Consider the following 20114-nt stretch of genomic DNA (forward strand, 5'->3'; position numbering starts at 1 on the left):
CCTGTGTAATGGCCTTCTGATCAGTTATAGACCGAACGTATCCCCTGTTAAAGCGTTCTTTTAGATATCACAGGAGCCCAGTGTCATATGGATTCAGGTCATGTGACCATGCATCCGGATAACGCCTGGAGTTAACACGTTCGTGAAAGGTGGCATTAAGCAGATATTTCACTGGACGAGTGACATGAGGTGTTGGCCCATCTTGCATCAAAACTGTGGTGTCTACACAGGTAGGCTCTTACAAAGCATGACTCAAATGTTGAACGAGGTGGTATCGGTAAATGCTGACGTAATGGTACACCTGACAGGTCATCTTGGTGTATTCTTTCCAAAGAGGAATGGACGGAGAATAAAGGTGTTGGTGAATCCACACTACGCAGTCACATGCGGCGAGGGCAATGGCTTTTAGTACACAGCAAGCGGTTTAAGGGTACCTCGGATTAGGCTCTTCTGTGTACTCACTACACACTATTTCGCAAAATGTGCTTCGTCACTCTATAGAATACTGCCCAGCTATATGTAATCAGCTTCGATCCGTGCCAGAAACAGAAAAGCTAATTCATGAAGCTGCTGCAGATAATGAGGTTTCAGTTGCAGCATTACATTGTATGAATACCAGCGTGAAATAGACAGCAAACATTACTGTACTACTCAAAATGGGGTGAAGAATGCCCGTGACACTGCACGAGCACTATCGTTACTTGGGGCACGTGTTGTGCGGTGTTACAGCACCAGCAACCTCGTCAGTAACTTCCAACAGTATAGGATGCCTTTCTCATCCAGGTAGCGCACCCAGTGCACCCGTGCTATCCAATTACATTAACATCTTCTTCAATCCATTTAAAGAATTTGGGTCTCTCCTCAGATCTTCCAGTTGGCGATAATCTCGCAATCCATTACTCTAATTTGAAAAAAACAGTATCATTAACAGCGCAAGGCATCTCATCTCTGTGGCAGAACTGTTCACTTACGTTTTGGCTTGTCACATGGCAGTATGATACCATACCGTCATACGAACAGCACACTGTGCCAGATTTCCAACTGGTGGCCACAACAGGAACATATCCACCATAGAACTGTTACGCATTGAGATGGAAATGCTGTGTGGCTAGGGCCTCCCGTCGGGTAGGCTGTTCTCCTGGTGCTAGTCTTTCGAGTTGACGCCACTTCGGCGACTTGAGTGTCGATGAAGATGAAATGATGATTATAAGGACAACACAACACCCTGTCCCTGAGTGGAGAAAATCTCCGACCCAGCCGGGAATCGAACCTGGGCCGTTAGGTATGACATTCTGTCGCGCCGACCACTCAGCTACCAGGGACCGACTGTTACCCATTAATGCGTCAGGACACGTTCCAGCCGGCCAGAGTGGCCGAGCGGTTTTAGGCGGTGCAGTCTGGAACCGTGCGACCGCGACGGTCGCAGGTTCGAATCCTGCTTCGGGCATGGAGGTGTGTGATATCCTTGGGTTAGTTAGGTTTAAGTAGTTCTAAGTTCTAGGGGACTGATGACCTCAGAAGTTAAGTCCCATAGTGTTCTGCAGGTGTGGTCTCAGTTCCTGTTAGTCAGTAGGAGTTAGTTTAGTGAGTAGCAGTAGTAGGGGCGAACATCCCAGAGAAGTTGGACATTTATCGTGGATACTATTTTTTTTTTTTTTTTTTTTTTTTTTTTTTTTGGTAGAGCTGGCACCTGGCCTTAATCAGAGTACCTGTGCTATTACTACCATCTCCAGATCATAATTAAGTAACACATTTTAGATTCCTCTATACTTGTATCAAAAGATGGGACGCTGTGACGCTGCCCTCAAGAGTTGGATAGTCAATTGCTTAAAAAATTCTGACGTATACAGTCGAATGTGCCGCTCTCACCACCAAGCTTAGCAAAACGAGGCTGACCTATCGACACTGCGCCACAGGAGTACTAACGTCATGTTTGTAAATATGCTTTTTGTACTCAAAGAGTGGGAGGTTGCTGTTCTGTTCCCCTGCTTTTCGTAAAACAATCAGTATTCACACTGTGATTCTGCAGCGTCTCCCAGCTTCCTTCATGTCGAAATTCTTCACGGGAGAATGCTCAATGTCGATGTGCAGCGAGCAGTGTTTTTGGCAAACGGCCACGTTACCATCGCCAGGTATGTTGTTCAACAGAGTTACTGTTTTTTGTTTGTGTGGGGGGTTGCCACAATGTTATCTCCTCCACCTCTCCCTCTGGTCGGCTGCTCCATCGGCCGTCCGCTCCCACCATCCCTAGCTCAAGTGTTCCTGCCGGCCCAGTGATCCGTTCTAGTTTCGAGTCCAGGCCAGGTAGAGGGTTTCCTCCACTTGACACTGGGTGTGTTATGTGCGTGTGTGTGTTGGTCTTGTCCTTATCACCATTTCGTCATCATCGACACGCAACTAGTCGAAGTGGCGTCAACTAAAAGGACTTGCATCATACGGCCGACTTCCGCAGAAAGGAGATTAACACGACTATGTGAACAGCTCAGTAACGAGTTCACAAAAAGACACATTCGTCAGAATTGTAATGGAACAGAGCACAGAAGGAAGAAGACTGCCAGGATGGCCGAGAATAATTTTAGTTGATGTGGTAAGTTTTTGTAGAATACTAAATAAAGAGAACGTTATAGAAGAGGTAGCTTAATTTTTAAAAAAATATCGTTATACTAGATCGACCATTGAGAGTAAATAATGTGTGGAGTAAATAAATATGTGTTATTCTCAGTGTTGTCTTATGTGTCCATATCACTTATTTACAAATTTCCCATGGTTAGACAGCCCACAAACAATAACAGAACTTTCTTTTTCAAGCTGACCGATGACGACTTGGAAACTGCAGTGAAAATTAAAAAAAAAGCGTTATTTATAACATTTAGCTACATCTTCAAGCAACCTCTGGTTGGTTCAAATGGCTCTAAGCACCGTGGGAATTAACATCTGAGGTCATCAGTCCCCTAGACTTAAAACTACTTAAACTTAACTGACCTAAGGACATCACACACATCCATGTCCGAGGCAGGATTCGAACCTGCGACCGTAGCAGCAGCGCGGTTCCGGACTGAAGCGCCTAGAACCGCTCGTTCACTGTGGCCGGCTACGCTACTTCCCTACATAGTCACCGCTCAGACTTAGATATTCGTCATACTGTGATGCCAACTTTCCATTTCCTTACGCATAAAAGGCGAATTCCCTGCCTGGCCTGTAGCTGGTTGTCTGTGCCAAACTGCTGTCATAACCAGCTATTCAGGTGAGCGAAAGACGAAAATCACAGGGAGTCAAATCCTGGCTGTTTGGTGGCTGATAAAACGCTTCCCATCCAAAACACTGCAGGAGTATCTTCGTTCCACCTACAATGTGCGGTCGACACTTCTCATGAAGATGGAAACACATGACACTTACCTTATGACTGCATGAGATCAAGCGAAAACTCTCAGCAGGCTCTTCCCTCTTGGTGGGGGACACTATTTTCTTAGGCACCCAGAACTGGAAAGAGCAAAGTGATAAGGTAGACTGGCTTACTAGAGACACTGCCCATCTCCGTGAAGCGTCCCCTGATTTTCATTGTGACTTTAATATCATGACCGATCGAAGGCTGAAAAAGAAACAACCGTCGTAAGTTCAACCTATTGTATTCCTAAGATGTCGATCTCGCTCTGATGGTATTGTCGTTGAACACACGAGCAAAACGCAACGATCAGTTACCTACAAATTCAGAGAAGGTAATACCATTCATTCATCTGGTACGATTAAAAGTTGACCAGAGAGAGTAATTTATAGTGTCCTTTCATCTATAACTTGGTTTTGTGTTGTTTCACAATCCTATAGCTAATGAGCCTTCAGAGACCACAACTTTCATCGTGACGCTACCGTGATCTTACCTTTAGTTGCTTTTGATATCTTGCAGTTAGAATGGCACAAATACATGCATGTAATTAGGATAATTCATTTGCATGTTAAAGGATTTTTTTGTGTTTAGGTTTATTTACGTATGCTAAATTTGTGTTAGTGAAAGTCCACTGTGTAAGAGATTTCTGATTATAATGTTAAAACGTGGGTAGGCCTGGTAGAGTACGAGCTACTAAGGCAGGGACAGTTTTTTTTAGCTAAGAGGAATCAATGAAGTCAGAAGAAATCGTGTCAGAATGTGACAACAGCAGTTGCGTTGCCTGAAGCCCAGGAAACTACACCGACAACTAAACTGTGTGAAACTAGTGAGGCTTGTGAAACCGTGTCGACGCTGGCAAACAGTAGCTCTAATTAAGTAATAATGGAGGACGTTCCTTCGGTGTCAAACGGGTGCTAGAGGAAGCAGAGTCTGTAGGAAACAAGCCAGAACAGATAAAATATCAGTAGACAAGTCGAAAAGCTGAAGCATATGGGAAAGAGGCTGAAGCAATAGGAAAGACGCGAAAACAATTATGGAAGATACACAGTAAGGCCTAAGCGGTCAGATCCAGCGACTTTCAGCACCATGTTTAGTTGATACAGCGGCGCACTGAGCAACCCTGAGTCATGATATCATTAATTCCCTCGGCAGAGACTAGGGCTTTGTTTAATACTTAGGAACATATTTGTGAGAATTTAGAGTCTAATGGCACGCATTCGTCAATCCAAGACATAGGTCCAGTGCTGCTTGAGGTAACAGAAAAGATGAGAGAGAAGGCTTTTTCTGCTATGAAATGAAGTGTTATTTAAAATGGTTCAAATGCCTCTGAACATTGTGGGACTTAACTGTTAAGGACATCAGTCCCCTAGAACTTAGAACTACTTAAACTTAAGAAATCTAAGAACATCACACACATCCATGCCCGAGGTAGGATGCGAACCTGCGACCGTAGCGGCCGCGCGGTTCCAGACTGTAGCGCCTAGAACCGCTCGCCCACAACGGCCGGCGAAGTGTCAATCCACGATAGGAATAGAGTCGGTTTAGCCATTACGTGGAAATAAATGTTTCTCTTATTCTTGAATTCGCTTTCAGGTCCGTTATTGTGCTACAACTTGACGACATTTTTTGCCGGTTGGAGGGTCTTTAGCCTCTTTCTGTGGTAGGAGGGAAAGAGTTGCTCGAAGCAAACGGCGAAGTGTCTCGTTCCAGCGTCTTGGGCCCTCTTTTATCGTACAGGACGGTGCAGTTGCTGACGTGACGTGCTTGGCGAGGCTACACCTTACCTGGCTATGCTACATTCATGCTGATAAATTGAGGATAATTGCGGAATGTGGTGCCACACAACGTGGCACTCCACAAAACTGCGGCTAATAGCATAGGCACATAGGGAACACACGACACAGATATGTAAGTACACGGTCTTGCTGATTAGTTGAGAAAACCGTGCCGAAACACATGTGCTACAAAACGCCACTGTTTCCTGCGCAAGTACCTCGACATCAATATGGGATATGACCACCATGCACACGTACACAGGCCGGACAACGGGTTGATGTACTTGGATTAGGTGGTCGAGCAGCTGCTGGGGTATAGCCTCCCATTCTTGCACCAGTGCCTGTCGGAGCTTCTGAAGTGTCGTAGGGGTTTGAAGACGTGCAGCGATACGACGACCGAGAGCAACCCAGACGTGCTCGATGGGGTTTAGGTCTGGAGAACAGGCGGGCCACTCAATTAGCCTGATATCTTCTGTTTCAAGGTACTCCTCCATGATGGCAGCTCAATGGGGCCCACCAGGAGGAAGCTGGGACCCACTGCACCCCTGAAAAGGCGGACATACTGGAGCAAAATGACGTCCCGATACACCTGACCTCTTACAGTTCCTCTGTCAAAGACATGCAGGGGTGTGCGTGCACCAATCATAATCCCAACCCACACCATCAAACCACGACCCCAAGACAGGTCCCTTTCAACGACATTAAGGGGTTGGTATCTGGTTGCTGGTTCACGCCAGATGAAAACTCGGCGAGAACCACTGTTCAGACTATAACTGGACTCGTACATGAACATAGTTTGGGCAGTTGTTACAAGTAATTTTGTAAACTCCGGATTTAGTGCAAAGTTCTTCCCGTGCTCCAATAGTATGAATCACTCTTTGTTTCAAGCTATTATTTACCGATAAGGCAACTCTGTACCCGTAATGTTTCAGTAGAAGTCATCATTTACGAAGAATTTGAACAGTTATTGTTTCAGCCATGTTTACCTGTTTGTGTTTTTTTCCAAAGACTTCGGTCGCCCGGACTTAATTAAAAGTTCAAACTGTTCTTTCCTTGTGATTTTTACTATAGGCCCTTCCGGCCTGTGCCTCAATTTAACTTTAGATTTCATCTTGCCACTGTGCTGAATTTAAAAACGAGCATTCACTTTAATCAGTTGCAATGTCTTGGTTCTTACAGCCAGCAGTATCTCTGCCACCCTACTCTTTAGCAGAATTAGTGGAACATCTTAGACGATACTCAGTCTTTTTTCACATATAAAAATCAATAACCTTTGTGTACGGGTACTCCCGTGTTTATACCTTCTCTAAGTGTGATATCTTTCACAGCTGGGTCGAAGGCTTCACTTTTGTTTTACTTTTTCAGCCGGCCGGGGTGGACGAGCGGTTCTAGGCGCTACAGTCTGGAACCGCGCGACCGCTACGGTCGCAGGTTCTAATCCTGCCTCGGGCATGGATGTGTGTGATGTCCTTAGGTTAGTTAGGTTTAAGTTGTTCTAAGTTCTAGGGGACTGATGACCTCAGAAGTTAAGTCCCATAGTGCTCAGAGCCATTTGAACCATTTACCCTTTCACTGCACGTGTTGTAGCGGTCAACTTACTCTCATACGTCTTGTTGTCATGGGGGTTGTGGCTCGGGGTCTACGCCTGGGGCCTGTTGTGCCGCCAGCGGGCTTGAGTCCCCATCTGACGTCTGGCTGCTGCATTGTAATTAATTACTATTTAATGTTTTAGATCTTTTGTTGTCCTTTTAAAATTGTGAAGCATGTATAAATTGTTTAACATCTCGTATTTCGAGTTTAATACTTTTTCCCAAAGCTGATCTTTATTTTTTTTCTTTTTTAAACAGGAAAGAAAACATTGACGGTCGTATCTTTTTATTGTTTTAGAAAATCATTTCTCGTTGGTTAGTACAATTTTGGAGGAGGTACGTAGTAAAAATTCCTTTAGGACCTGACTACTTGTCTCCTCTAACTAGGTACGCGCCTTTGTTGCCTGTTCCAACAATTTGCGGTTTAGCGCAGGAAATTTCTCTGGGCAGACGGACACGGCGAGTACGGAGATGATACCACAGGACTCGCTGGCGACTTGAAAGCGAGTATACGGAAGTCAAGTGCTAATCCCCTTCACTCTCTGCGGCCGGTTTCGCTTGCATTTCGCCGTGAGCTTGAGTCATGGTGCAGCTGTTGGTGAGCTGACTTCGTTGCGACTCGCATTCCCTAATGTCGCTTTCTCTCTTTAAAGTACCGCAACAAAACATACCCGTTATCGTTCAGTGGAATAAAAGTGATGACATGTAAGTCAAACGCTTAATTAGTTTCCATTGTGTACGCAACACCATTTCTTCCAAGAATGTATTTCTTCCACAAATCTATTAATGCTGAGCGAAGGCATTAAGGCTCTTAACTGTTCACTTGAAGGATTCAAAAGTAATGCACTCTTAGGTATATAAAGGGAAATTGAAGCACTATGAAGGAACTATGCAAATGAGATGGACATCGATGCATATGACGTACATGAGAAACAAAAAAATGATTAAAATTTCAGAGAAATTTAATTACTTATTCAAGCGACAGAGCTTACAGATTGAGCAAGTCAGTAACGCGTTGGTCCACCTCTGGCCCTTATGCAAACAGTTATTCAGCTTGGCATTGATTGATACAGTTGTTGGATATCCTCCTGAGGAATATCGTACTAAATGGTCCAATTGGCATGATACATCGTCAAAATCTCGAGCTGGTTGAAGAGCAGAGACCATAACGCTCACCTGGGGTGAGATATGGTGACCTAGCTAGCCAAGGTAGCATATGGAAAGCACGAAGAGATGCATTAGCAACTCTCTCCAAGTGCTGGTGGGCATTATCTTGCTGAAATGTAAGCCCAGGATGTCTTGGCATGATGGGCAACAAAGCAGTGCTTATAATATCGTCGACGTGTCGTAGTGCTGTAAGGATGTCGCGGACGACAACCAAAGGGGTCCTGTTACTAAATGAAATCAGACCCCTGACCGCCACTCCTGGCTGTCAGACCATCATATGGTGGGCGACAGTCGGGCTGGTACCCCATCCCAGTACTGGGCGTCGCCAAACACGTCTTCACCTGTGATCAGTAGTCATTTCGAAGTGGGAGTCATCGCTGAAGACGTTTCTACTCAGGATGAAATTCCAGGCAGAAGACTTGTCTAGAGTCTCCCTTAAGAGCTGTGGGATACCGTCATACAGTCCGAGGTCTGACACACAGGAGTGATGGGCTGCAGTGCTATTTTTTCATAGTAGGACCAATTTGGATGTAAAAGGACTAGAATCGGACCAACGCTGAGTCGTGTGCGGCTACATTTGCTAGCGGTGTCTGTTCGCGAGTGGAATCAGGAGCCTTTATCGATATCTAGTACTATCTTTGGAAGGACGTCAAGTATTTTCCGGGTCGGAGGGTGTCAGCCAGTTCGGTTGGGATGGAGCAGCAGTGAGGTGCGAGAGGTTGAGGACATGCTGCGACCGCTGGCGGTGTGCAGGCACTGCCGGATCGAGGGGCTGTAGTTGCAAGTGCCACAACCTCGTTCCCCATTTGACCCAGGACGTTTGAGTTGTGTGGACATCAACCCAGTAATGAAACCTCCACTATTTTGAGATCACATGATTTGTTCGCGCACTGCTGCTTGCAGGATTGCTGAGATGAAGAGCAACAAGTGGAGTGTTTAGAGTTGGCGAAATTAACTAGCCATCCTACACCTTTTATTATTAATCATTGAATTCCTTGTGTTTATTGATGAAGTTACACTAGCGGTATTTTTCTACCTAGTGGCCGCTAACGCCCCAATTACCTGCCCTGGAGTTTACTGTATAGTGTACCTTTCCTCGCCTTGCCGCAGCTTTCCGGTAAGGTGTGTAGTTCGACAGCCTCCTTGATTGTGGTGCAGATATTTGTTTCTTTTGGGCTACTTTGATCGTAGTGGGCCCTTCTGCTTCAGGATGTTCTAATCACCGTATTCAGAAGACGCAATGGTATTCGCTGGTTCCACCTTGCCTGGCTTATTCCATCGTTGTGTTGGTTATCAGACGTCAGGTCGATGTTGCTAGAGTGTTGACGGGCGTTTAAACTGTCACTAGATCTTGTTAAGGGAATACAACTCTTGGCTGTCTGTCTCATCGTTTACGAAGTTGGGTGACTTTCCCAGGTCGATCCTTGGAGCACTGTCTGAGGCTCAATCCTCTCTCGATTGCGATGATTGTCAATAAGGCCTTCAGCCGTGAATGCAATTGGTCTTAAGATTTTTAGTTAGATATTGTCTGTTGATATGATTGTCTTTTTTAATAATATTTTAGTAAGAATTTGCTATCCAGGCCTTCAGCCGTCAAATTGATTTTTGAATTATTACTACTGGGGCCTTCAGCCGACAAATAATTTGAATTTCTGGTCGATAAGGTCTTCAGCGGTGAATGTAATTTTTAATTAGATATTGTCTTAACAGTCAAATATGATAATTGTTCCTTATTGTCAACCTTATATGCAACTGGTTCCAAATAAAATGTACGTGATTTAAAAAAACAAAAAAAAACTGAGCATGCAACTGTAACTGAGTAAAGCCCTGTCCACACTTAAATCTGCCATTCACTAAGTACCACGTCTCAAACGCCTTATCGAGTTGCTCAATTTGTGAAGGTCTTTTACTCGAACTAATCTTCCAGCTTTTCTGAAATTGTTATCATTAGATTGCCTGTAGATCCTAGATGTACATCACACCTACCAATTTTCTTCTCACTGAGGTAATTCCTTTGCAGTCAAGTTTCGCCCTGCAACGTAGGAACTCACTGTCTGAACAGAGGCTAGCACCAACTATCAACTTGCCGGTTTACACGCTCTTGACACGAACTGATTGTCGAGAAATATAGCCCTGCGTGGCAGTCGTGCGGTCTGAGGCGCTTGCCACAGTTCGCGCGGTTCGCCCCATCGAAAGTTCGAGTCCTCCCATGTTCATGGGTGGTTGAGTTGTCCTTAGCGTAACTTAGTTTAAGTTAGATTAACTAGTGTGTAAACCTAGGGACCAATGATCTCAGCAGGTTGGTTCCATAGATGAGGAAAAAGAAAAATCGATGAAATTTGTCTGGGCAGTTTAGATGTGGTCGTTCATGGTGATAGAATGGAATAGTTAAGAATAAAAAGAATGAATTCGTATAGAACTAGGATGTCAAACTCGCAGCTCGGGCTATTGTACGATGCACCCCGCCAATAAAACGTTTTGTATATATCGTCTCATCTCATGAGTAGGCGCAGAAAACCTAATCTTAAATACTTTCGTTGGCGACTGCCTCCAGAGACCCAAACATTGTAAAAGGAGACATCACTCAGTTGTTTTGAGGAATGCTGGTCCCTTTGCACTGTAGTCGGGCTCGTAGAACAACAGTGATTCCTTTGGAGACCAGGAGACTGCACTCCTGCGCATTCAAAGCGCAAGCAATTAATTCATCTCGGCAGGAGGTGCTGTCACATCTAAGGCTTTTGTAAGTAAAATCTGTGGTCGTTGATGTGTTGCCTTGCTCCCTGGGTGTGCTCGACATACGCGTATATCGGTACAAGTTGATAATCTTCGTGACTACGTCGTAATGTTTTCCACTGGTGCCAACACCTACGTACAAACAATTGTGGTAATGTAGCTGTTTGTTGAATTGGTGTCCTGTATTAATTAATAGTGCAGTTAGTGATGAAGCTACTTCTGCTCCTTCGCTGTTATATTCATTACTACAGCGTTCATTACTACACAAAATTAAATTTGAACATGAACGATCCTATAATAAGCTTTTAGGAAACGTTGTTACTTCCGTGTTGTATTTCTACAACTGCCGCTAATGATGCTTGGAGTCTGAGTTGGCAAAACTGCAAAAGAACTAGACATACATTATCTTTTTATCTTGTACGAATTGATTAGTTTGGTGTGTAAAAAGAGGTTGTATTTCGCTTTTGTATATCAGTTACCAAATTATAGATTTATTTTCTGGTAAATCTACGTTGAAGAAATCTATTCATTTCTACTAAAACGTTGCATTGTTTTAATAATTTTAACGATTATTCATTTACTACAGCGCTTTGTATCTCTCTATAGAAACCAAGTGGTAGTAAACAATAAACGATGAATTGCAGAGGAACGTCGAAATTTTCAAGAAATGTGGAAAATGGAGATTCTTGGCAGTGTAGTGCGTAATAAAATAACCTGCTTGATATGCAGTTATGCTATTAGGGTACCAAAATTACACATCATTTCGTCATTATGAGCAACCTAACTCAACATATAATAATTATGGAAGATTAATAAGATAAGGAAACTTGAAAAAACCTCTAGTTGGGGTCTCGAAGCCTGTGTGACATTAAGGTTATAGAGGCATACCTGCATCAGCTGCCTTTTCTTCATGTTTCCTAGACGGATTTCAATATTTTTGAGGAATTATTACTACTAATTCCTATACAAAACACTTGTACACGACGGGTGTAATTCCTACGATGTCTGGAAAAATAATAGTTTCGTTGCTTTACTGAAAAAAAAATTGGAACAAAATTTATGATGCATCTAAGATTCATCACAAACATGTACACTAAGAAATATTTTGCACCAAGCTAATGAACTAATATCTGATGGGTAGCGATAAGTTGGCCACTAAAATCATTTTGCTAGACATATAAGTGTTAAACCTGTAACTATTGAAACGTCCCCTTTGAACAATTCTACAAGACTGGTCTATGTGAAACGTCCTCTTTGAACAATTATACACGAATGTGCTTAAACTGACACACAATAGTTTTTAGCGCAACACAATCTGACTTTCAATAATCCCTACAAGAGAATGGCCCTGACTAACATTAACCTATATGTTTCACAAATCACTTACCTCACAAAAATCTTCATTACTCAAACTACTGCAATACAGAGAGCGCCACTACTGCCAGCTAACTAAAAGATTCAAACTACGGAAGTCACTAACTACTGATAGGCACAGTTAGCAAATGAAAGATTTTAATAGAGAACAAACAATGTATTTACCTTTATAGTCATAATATATATATCAGTTCATGACACCAATTCTTACAAATTTCAAAACTCCGCCATCTCTCTCCCCACGTCCACCACTGCTGGCGGCTCACCGCCAACTGCGCAACGCTACGCGCTGTTTACATCCAGGTGCCCAACACTACAATGGCAGACAACAATGCAAACTAGCCACAGACTGCGCACAGCACAGCCAGTGATTTTTCATACAGAGTGCTATGTGGCGTTACAATATGAAAACCTAAACAGCCTACTTACATAGCCCCCATGCTCCCCACAAAAAATTTTACAAATTGTTTTGGGCAGTGGCCAATTATGATTTGATAAAATTTTTCATAATTACAATAACAAAGGTATCAAATGCACACTCTTATTGATACAATGTTGGTCAAAAGCTAAAATTCTCACAGTCCCATTAAGAGAGTCCTGATCATTCATCACAGTAAAATTACAGTGTTTTTTTTTTTATCAAAGTCTGAGTAGTAAAAGAGAATGCCCATGGAAGTAGTGATTTTCATGCCATCTTGAAGTAGTGTTGTCCTTCCAATGGATGACAGTGCTGACGCTTGACATGCAGATGGGTAATGGGCCACAACAGAGCAAACCCACAGCAGAGTCAGTCAAAGTTGAAGAATATTGGTAGGTAGGTCATCACAGAGCAGACCCACTGTAGTCCTGGTAGAGATTATGTTATTGGTGGGCCACCAGAGGTGCAGGCCCACTGCAGTCCTTGTAGAAATAATGGTACTGGTGGGTCATCAAAGGTGCTGACCCACTGCAGTCCTTGTAGAAATAATGGTACTGGTGGGTCATCAAAGATGCTGACCCACTGCAGTCCTTGTAGAAATAATGGTACTGGTGGGTCATCAAAGGTGCAGACCCACTGTAGTCCTTGTAGAGGCGGCCAGCAGCCATCTGTTGCAACTGTGCAGGTGCACAATCACCACTGAAGAGTCTTGTAGAGAATACAGCAAGTCCGTAAACCACCACTTGTCCACTCACAAAGAATTTGTTTGAAATGTCCTTAGAACCAGCAATGCTGTTATACAGTCCCTTGCTGAATTAATAACACATGTGCAAACACTATCAGTCCCTACTTCTCACATATTGTCCATATACTATGACCAACAGAAACGTGTGCAGTGAAATGTAATTTACAAGTTACTTCATTTGATGAACTGGTGTCAATTACAATTTTACAACATAAGAATACAATAACAAAGGTACAAAATACATCTTTAAATAACATAACAATACAGATAACATTTGCAGTAGTACAGGCTTTACAAAAGAATCGAAATAGCAAATACATCAGTGTTACAAAAATTATAAGTACGTACATAAAAGATCAGAATAACTTTTGAAACATCAACTTCACACATGAACATTAGAACAAAACAGAAGAAATAATGTGTGAACATCTTTCCAAAGTAAATAACATGTTATTAATGCAAATTATATTTGAGGATAACAGTATTCCTCATCATAGTGAATGTAGCTTAGTATTATAAGAGAAAAAATTCTATGAAACAGTACACAGAGACAGGAAGAAAACAAATACACAAGGGTACACAAACACATAGTGGGATAACACAAAGAAAGGACAGGGTTTGTTTTACTGCAGTATTTTGCTAATAAAACTTTCTTTACTTCTCGGAGATCTCCCTTCATTCTTCATTATTTCCAAAAAGTCATATCGAAACCTGCTTTCTGTATTATGCTCACATCCTCTTTCAAAAATAGTTTTTCTCCACTATACACTACTTTTTTGGCCAAACCATTTTCTTATAGTTTCTCAATGCATTTCTTTCAATTCATCATAGTTATTTTCTTATATATTCTACCCCCTCTTAAGCTAACTTAAATCTACTGAGCTCAGATGCTAAACTAAGGGACGAGGCAAAGCAGCAGCACAAAACAAATTAATACAAACAGCAATGTCCCAAAAAAATGGAAATTGGTAAAACAATTGCAATATTACAACTAATATAAGGCGCTGTGCAGCAAACAAGAAAAACAAATCCCTAGTAAAACTGGCTTAACAGAGTAATACAAAGTCAAATTCAGTAACATTACGCCTGCCACACAGCAGCAGCATATGCAATAGCTTATAACTAAACATGACAAAGCTCAAGCAGAAAAAATATTACAGTAAAGACAACAATGCAGAAAAGGGAAATGTCTATTCACATATTAATATCTATGTCATTAAAGTGGTGCACCACAAGAAATTATCCTACCATAAAAATTACCAAGTACTTGAAAAGAAAATTATGTATGCAGTTCCTGTGAAGGGAAGTCTTTTTGTGCTCCTTCGTTTTTTTAAGTACATCGTAAAGTTATTATTTACTGCATCTGTAGGCATAAAACAACTATATTAGTACATCTATTAAATTGTATTTTAACCAATGCTGCAGTGCAGATAGAAACTAGATATTAAACAAAATGAGTAAATAGATATATAAAGCAATCCATATGGCATTTCTCTCAACTAGCAGGACAATAGCCGTGTAATGTTTCTCATCGTTTCATTAGGCATTTTAGTAAATATCATAAATTAAGAGCTCCACAGTATAATCATATGTTTTCAAGTTTGAGCGTGTTGTATTTGCGATGCTTTCTACAAAGGAATGAATGTCAATAGCGAGGATAATGGCCTTTTTTTTTTTTTTAGAGAACAAACAATGTATTTACTTTTATAGTCATAATATATATATATCAGTTCATGACACCAATTCTTACAAATTTCAAAACTCCGCCATCTCTCCTCCCACATCCACCACTGCTGGCGGCTCACCTCCAACTGTGCAACGCTACGCGCTGTTTACATCCAGCTGCCCAACACTACAGTGGCAGACAACAATGCAAACTAGCCACAGACTGCGCACAGCACAGCCAGTGATTTTTCATACAGAGCGCTATGTGGCGTTACAATATGAAAACCTAAACAGCCTACTTACACTATGATCAGACGATGATATGAAAAACAGAGATTGTAATTTGAAATAGTCAATTACGGGTAACAAACTACGTGTTTATTTTCATATTTCCTACATGAACATCAGAAATAAAAGCACATAATACATTAAAACCACGTGTATTAATTTACTTCTTGTACTACTACATCTGAGAAACATTAGCATTTCACAGTGTCGTAAGCGATTTCTACTAGCCAGTGATCACCTTAAGACAGTTGTTACATAGGAAGAGGAAACAAACAGCAACTGCGTAATTTTTAAAATCTGCCTAGTAATCGTCTACATGGTGACAAAGAATAAAATCGTACGTGAAGGCAAATGCTGTAAGCACTTTTCGTTCGTGGTAAACAATTCTGATGGGAGAAATACGTACTCCTAGAGTTTGAGGGTTTGTAGCAAGATTTGAAACTTCTTTTTTGTTGAATGTCTATATTTCCCAGCAGATATGGTTTTATTCTGTTTCTGTGCTACATAGACAGTTAACTGCTAGCTTATAGATTATACAATGAGTTGTTGTCGCCTTTTTTTCTCTATGTGCATTCCAAAGATCACCATTGGCTGGTCGAAACCGGTTACAGTATCGTGAAATGCTTATGTGTCTGTGTTGTAAAAAACATAAAAAAGAACGTCAGTCGCTTACTTAATCTCCAGATCCGTATACATGACGCCTATTATTGAACTACATGAAATAAATTCATCATAACATCTGAACGGTTTGCGTCAGTACGTTCAATCTGCACGGTTGGCCTCGGGGGATGATGGGAATTAGTATGATATAGTTTAGCGACGAAGACAAATTTCATTTGGATGGATTCGTCAGTAAGCAAAGTTGGTGCGATTAGGGGAATGAGAATCCGCATTTTGCGCTCAAGAAGTCTCTTCACCCTCATCGGGTAACTGTGTGGTATGAAATGACCAGTGACGTATTAGTCGGTGCGATATTCCTTGATGGCACGGTGACTACGGAACGGCACGTGAAGGTTTTAGAAGACGATTTCATCCCTATTATCCAAAGTGATCCCTATTTCGACAAGATGTGATTCATGCAATACGGAGGTCGACCCCATCGAAGCAGGAGAGTCTTTGATGTCCTGGAGGAGTACTTTGGGGACCACATTCTGGCTCTGGAGTACCCAGAGGCCACTGGCATGGGCCTCAGTTGGCCGCCATATTCTCCCCCCGCCCAAAACACAAGCGACTCCTTTTTGTGGGACTATATTAAAGCCAAGGTGCACAATAATAACCTCGAAACTATTGCTAGTCTGAAAACAGCCATTCGGGAGATCATCAACAGCATCGATATTCCGACACTTCACAGGGTTATGCAGAATTTCGCTAATAATGGCAGGCATATGGAACATGTCATAACTGAATACCTGCACTCTCGTTTACATGTTGAATAAGGTGTGTACACGCCGTAGTTTGTAACCAATTTACGTATTCATGGTTCAGTAATAGTCATCCTGTAAATTTTTTCAACGACTGTGTGGTACGGCTAGCAAGAAAACGAGAGCATAATGTACGGCGATACACATATCCAATCCACAACTCATGTACATTGTCGACTATAAGTCACGCCAGTCGACTCGCTACTGACTACCATGCGCACAGTGTGAACAGGGACTACGCTGCATGACTACGGGTAGATGAAGATACATGCAGGAATGATGATGTTGAACTCCCACACTCCTTGACAGAGCGTAGGGGACGATGCGGGAGACCCGCACTGCCTTACTAGGCAAGGTCCTAGCGCAGGTGGTTTGCCATTGCCTTCCTCTGACAGTAATGGGGATGAATGATGATGATGTAGACGCATGACAACACCCAGTCATCTCGAGGCAGGTGAAAATCCCTGACCCCGCAGGGATCGAACCCAGGACCTCGTGGTCGGGAAGCGAGAACGCCTCCGCGACATCAGGTGCTGCGGACATAGGAAAGAACTGGGCACAGCTTAAATACACTATCGGCCATTAAAATTCCTACACCACGAAAATGACGTGCTACAGACACGAAATTTAACCGACAGATGCCGTGATATGCAAACGATTAGGTTTTCAGAGCATTCACACAAGATTGGCGCCGGTGGCCACACCTACAACGTGCTGACATCAGGAAAGTTTACATCCGATTTCTCATACATAAACAGCAGTTGACCGGCGTTGCCTGATGAAAAGTTGATGTGATACCTCGTGTAAGGTGGAGAAATGCGCACCATCACGTTTCCGACTTTGATAAAGGTCGGATTGTAGCCTGTCGAGATTCCGGTTTATCGTATCGCGACATTGCTGCTCGCGTTGGTCAAGATCGAATGACTGTTTATAGCAACATGATGGTCGCATCCGTGTTTGGCGACATCGCGGTGAACGCACATTCGAAGCGTTCATTAGTCATCGCCATACTGGTGTATCAGCCGGCGTGAAGGCCTGGGGTGCCATTGGTTACACGTCTCGATCACCTCTTGTTCGCAATGACGGCACTTTGAACAGTGGATGATACATTTCAGATTTGTTACGACCCGTGGCTCCACCCTTCATTCGATCCCTGTGAAACACTACATTTCAGCAGGATAATGCACGACCGCATGTAGCAGGTCCTGTACGGGCCTTTCTGTACACAGAAAATGTTCGACTGCTGCTCTGGCCAGCGCATTCTCCAGATCTCTCACCAATTGAAAACGTCTGGTCACTGGTGCCCGAGCAACTGGCTCGTCACAATATGCCAGTCATGATGAACTGTGGTATCGTGTTGGAAGCTGCATAGGGAGCTGCACCTGTAGACGCCATCCTAGCTCTGACTCAATGCCCAGGCGTATCAAGGCCGTTATTACGGCCAGAGATGGTTGTTCTGGGTACTGATTTCTCAGGACCTATGCACCCAAATTGCATGAAAATGTAATCACATGTCAGTTCTAGTATAAAATATTTGTCCAATGAATATCCGTTTATCATCTGGATTTGTTCTTGGTGTAGCAATTTTAATGGCCAGTAGTAGAACTGACACACATTCACGTAGCCCCACGAAACAATGAAACAGTCCCAAAGAATAACCAGTATTTATTACGTGTGGTTATACAGGATCCTATCACAACTCGTTGATTTCATCAGGAGGAAATGAAGTAGTGTCTCCTAATCTGTTTCTTATGTGCAGACCTTTGTTTAGGGGCGTGCTACACGGGATTCATAAGAGTGATCAGTAAACAGCTTGCTAGTACTCCCAACTACCTGCGCTGATCTCAGCACGTTATTAACGACACCAAAATTTGTGACGATTTCGTACCTGGTTGTAAACAATCCTTAGTAGTGTTAAAAAGATCGTTCTCTGTCTCCTTACCAGCAACGTGTCTGGAGTGCTTAAATGCCTACGAGCATTTGGTCCAATGCTGAATGTCTTGACCACATCCTAAACGTAGTAAAGATTCAGATGCTTTAATTGTAAATTATGTTTTTCGACCAATATTTGAAAATATGTTCGAAGGAGATGGTCTAGACAATTGAGTAATATCTTTGTCATCTATTCAGTGAAACTCCTTCCTCCGTGTAAGTCAGTAGCCTTTTCTCTTCTCTTGTTCTCTGGATGCGACATACATGCCCTGATAGAGGAGACAACTATTGTATTCTCTTAAATTCTGTTGTTGTTTTTTTAAGAAGCGGTACCTTTACTCGAAAGTAATTGCTGCAAGGCTCCAAACATGGCCTCTCGCTTAGCGTATCAGTTACCTTCGGCTGAAAATTTATTACTTCATATGAGCGCGTATTATGATTCCTCGAATTGTTTCTTATGCGCCGCTTTCTGCTTTGCGGCTCCTGACAGGCTTTCAAGGCCAAACGAATAAAGACACGTCTGGTATTACATAAATTCAGCTGCTTCCTTAATTACGCTTTTAGTTTCCGTTGGGGATGATTTTTTTGTACTTAATGTGAAATTAGTGCAGAGTAAATTTAGTTGTACGGTACAGAAAAATTGTTGTCCTTTGCTTTTTGTTAAACTTCCTTTCGAGGGTTACTTAATTTGACAGCACTTTCAAGAGATTGGCAAGGTCCATTCACAAATGAGACAAGGTACACTGGATTCCTTACTCTGCTGGCGTCTTACTTAAATGTTTCTTTCTGAATCAGATACAGGTAGGTGCGAACAAGCGTGACAACACAAGCCGGAACCACTTACACTCTACTGTCTGTTATTACCAACAGTTTTCAAACTAAAATCTCTTATTATCTATTACTGGTTTCTCTGTTGCAAGATTACTGCAGTTTAATTAAAGAGAATTTGTACGCCAGGCGCGTATTTCTTTTATTTATAACGCATCATCTTCAATCATGTTGACATTCCGCAAGCAAACAGATTAACACCTGTTTTGTATGTATATACAGGGTCTAAATTTTAAGTAGATAAACCAGAATAACTCGTAAAATATGCTTCACACGCAAAAATATATAGAATCCAACGTTGATTATTTTCGAGGGGTCCATATGCTGGCGCTAAAATTAGCCCACCACCTCAGCCCCCTGTGTTCAACACTTGTTTTGATTCTTAGTAGTTGGCGCTGTAATTCAAGAAATTCCATGTTCTCATTTTGGATTAGAAAATGGTTACGGATAAATAAAAAATACTTATTTACTTCGTAAATTTTGATTCGCTGAAACTAAAACTTTCCCGCTCTCCCCATAGAGTGGATTTTGAGAGAGATAAATTAGAGTTTTCAAATGTTGACCAAAATATTAATTTTTTCCGCAGATTCGGATAAGTTTTGTTTGTTTTGTGGTCATGAGACTACACCACATTTAATTATCAAACAAATAACCTGACTATCTAACTAACTATCCAAACATCCTACTTACTAACGAATGAACTCATTAACTAAAAAACTGACCATTTCCCACGCAAAATGAGACATGGATTTTCTTGAATTACAGCGCAAGCTACCACGAATCGAAACAAAGGTTTA

This window comes from Schistocerca gregaria, chromosome 5 (assembly GCF_023897955.1).
Source record: "Schistocerca gregaria isolate iqSchGreg1 chromosome 5, iqSchGreg1.2, whole genome shotgun sequence".
Lineage (NCBI taxonomy): Eukaryota > Metazoa > Arthropoda > Insecta > Orthoptera > Acrididae > Schistocerca > Schistocerca gregaria.